We start from the raw sequence: 3502 nt of genomic DNA, 5'->3' as shown, positions 1-3502 counted from the left end.
CATTAAGGATTGGTTTTCCACTTACCAACCCTTAGATGGGGGCAAGGTCCTTTTGGGAAATAATGCTCCCTGGAAGGTCATTGGCATCAGCACAATTAGAATCAAGATGTTCGACGGAATCGTAAGGACGTTGACCGATGTAAGGCATGTTCTAGAATTGAAGAAAAATCTGATTTCCTTGGGAACACTGGATTCAAAAGGTTATAGCTACAAAGGTGAAGGTGGAGCTATAAGAATATCTAAAGGCGTTATGGTTGTAATGAAATGAAAGAAAGAGAATAGTCTTTATATGTTACAAGGAAACACAATCACGAGTGTTGTTGTTGTCTCCTCAACATCTGATTCTGATGTCACCAAACTATGGCATCTAACAATGGGTCATGTCCGTGAAATAGGTCTAGCCGAGTTAGCCAAACAAGGATTACTATGCGATCAACAAGTCGGGAAGGTAGACTTTTGTAAACATTGTGTTTTCGGAAAGAAATGTCGGATAAAATTCAATGCTACAGTTCATCGAACAAGAGGCACATTGGATTATGTACATTCTGACTTGGGGGGTCCTTCCCAAGTACCTTCTTGTGGTGGTAGTAGATACATGTTAACATTCATTGATGGCTATTCAAGGAAGGTGTGGATTTTCATTTTGAAATACAAAAGTGGAGCATTTCTCAAGTTCAAATAGTGGAAAACCTTGATCGAAAAGCAAACTAGGAGAAAGATCAAGAGACTGAAAACTGACAATGGTCTAGAATTCTGTAGCAGAGAATTCGGAAATTTTTGCAAGGATCACAGTATTGTCAGACATTATATCGTGAGACACACTCCACAACAAAATGGATTTGCAGAACGAATGAATAGAACCTTACTTGAAAGGATAAGATGTATGTTGTCAAATGCTGGATTTCCAAAAGAATTTTGGGCGGAAGCTGTCAATACATCTTGTTACTTGACCAATAGATGTCCATCAACGGCCATTGGTTTCAAAACTCCAGAAGAGATGTGGTCGGGTATTCCGGTAAATTATGAAAATTTGAGGATATTTGATTGTTCTACATATGCTCATAACAAAGAAGGAAAACTTGATGCAAGAGTATTGAAATGCATTTTTCTTGGATATCTTGATGGTGTGAAAGGATATAAGTTATGGTGACCAGAGAAAAGAAAATGCATTATTATTAGAGATGTTACTTTTAATGAAGCTGAAATGTTAAAGCCTCATACAAAGTCATCAAGTGAAAATGACGATCCTAATATCTTGGAGAAGGTGGATTTTGAGGTGGAGCCGACAAAAGAAAAAACACTTGATCAAGAAGAAGAAATCCATGATGCATGTACTGATAATGATATCTCCCAATTACAATATTATCAGTTGGCTAGGGACAGGCAAAGGAGACATATAAAACCTCCAAAAAAGCATGGCTATGCTGATCTGGTGTCATACGCTCTAAATATTGCTGATGATATCAGTAATTGTGAACCACGGTCATATGAAGAAGCTATCAACAACAAAGAATCTTCCAAATGGATTTTTGCTATGACAGAGGAAATTGAGTCTCTTCACAAGAATCATACTTGGGTTCTTGTGAAGCGGCCGAAGGCTCAAAAGATTGTTGGATGCAAATGGGTCTTTAAGAAGAAGGAAGGAATCCCTAGGGTTAAAGATGCAAGATTCAAGGTGCAATTAGTGGCCAAAGGTTTTAAACAAAGAGAAGACATTGATTTCAATGAAGTTTTCTCTCATGTGGTAAAACATAGCTCTATGTTGAAGATGCAAGATTCAAGGCGTGATTAGTGGCCAAAGGTTTTACACAAAGAGAAGACATTGATTTCAATGAAGTTTTTTCTCATGTGGTAAAACATAGCTCTATTCACATCCTACTTGCAATTGTAGCTCATTTTGATCTAAACTTGAGCAACTAGATGTCAAAACGACATTCTTGCATGGTGAGTTGGAGGAACAAATCTACATGAAACAACCTGAAGGATTTGAAGTTCAAGGGATGAAAGATCATGTTTGCTTGCTGAAGAAATCTTTATATGGCCTAAAGCAATCTTCCAGACAATGATATCGACGATTTGACACCTTCATATTTGAAATTGGATATTCCAGAAGTGAACATGATAGTTGCATCTACTACAAGAAGCTTGCAAATAAGTCATTCATATATTTGCTTTTATATGTTGATGACATGTTGATCGCATGTAAGAACATGTCAGAAATTAGAAACTTGAAAGCTCAATTGAGCTTAGAGTTTGAAATGAAGAACTTAGGAGCTGGAAAGAAAATTATGGGAATGGAGATTTAGAGGGATAGAAAAGAGGGGACACTCTTTCTATCATAAAAGAAGTACATTGAGAAAGTATTGGAACGCTTTGGCATGCAAAATGCTAAACCAGTCACTACCTCATTGGCGACCCATTTCATACTTTCAATGGCTTTGTGTCCATAAAATGAGAATGAAAAAGAGGAGATGTCAAGTGTACCTTATGCTAGTGCGGTTGGCAGTCTCATGTATGCCATGGTATGCACTAGATCAGATATTGCTCATGCAGTGAGTGTGGTAAGCAGATATATGGCAAATCCTGGTAAAGTTCATTGGAAGGTTGTGAAGTGGATTATGCGCTACCTAAAAGGTACCACAAATATAGGGCTTTCGTATGGTAAAGTCAAAGATGTTAGAAACAAGATCACTGGATATATTGACTCGGATTATGCTGGAGATCTAGATAAGCAGAGATCGCTCACCAGATATGTCTTTACACTATGTGTTTGTACTATTAGTTGGAAAGCAACACTACAATCAAATGTTGCTTTGTCTACAAATGAGGCATAGTACATTGTAGTAACAGAAGCTGTAAAGGAAGCCATTTGGAAGAAAGGTCTAATTGAAGAGTTGGGTATACAACTCGAAGAAACAACCATCTATTGTGATAGTCAAAGTGCTATACATTTGACAAAGAATTCAGTATATCATGAAAGAACTAAGCATATTGATGTTCAGATGCACTTTATCAGAGACATAGTGGAGACAGGAGTTGTTAGAGTGGATAATCCGGCGGACATGATGACGAAGCCAGTTCCAACTACCAAGTTCAGACATTGTCTGGACTTGATTAATATTCACAATCTCTAGTGAGCATGAAGAAGAGTAGAAGGAGAATAACTATGATAGTCTTTTAGTCAAGGTGGAGATTTATTGAATATTGGCTAAAAGAAAAAGATGATGAAAAGACTTTCTTGAGCCAAGCAAAAAAGAAGTGGCTAGAGATCATCTTGAAGAAAGGGAGAATTTTTAGTCAAGTAAAAAGAAGTGGATATGGTGAAACCAACATTAATGCTCTTTTCCCTTTGGCCACATAATCTTCAAAAGCTTTGGCTATAAATAGGAGTGTTTCATGCCATTGTAAGACACACCAAATACTTAGTTTAGTGCATATTCTCTCTTCTTGTTCTCTTTTTCTAATTGTGTGAGAAATACTTGAGTGAGAGTGTTGGATGTAC

Source organism: Lupinus angustifolius, chromosome LG03 (genome assembly GCF_001865875.1).
Source record: "Lupinus angustifolius cultivar Tanjil chromosome LG03, LupAngTanjil_v1.0, whole genome shotgun sequence".
In the NCBI taxonomy this organism is placed as follows: Eukaryota; Viridiplantae; Streptophyta; class Magnoliopsida; order Fabales; family Fabaceae; genus Lupinus; species Lupinus angustifolius.
This window is presented reverse-complemented; position numbering follows the sequence as displayed.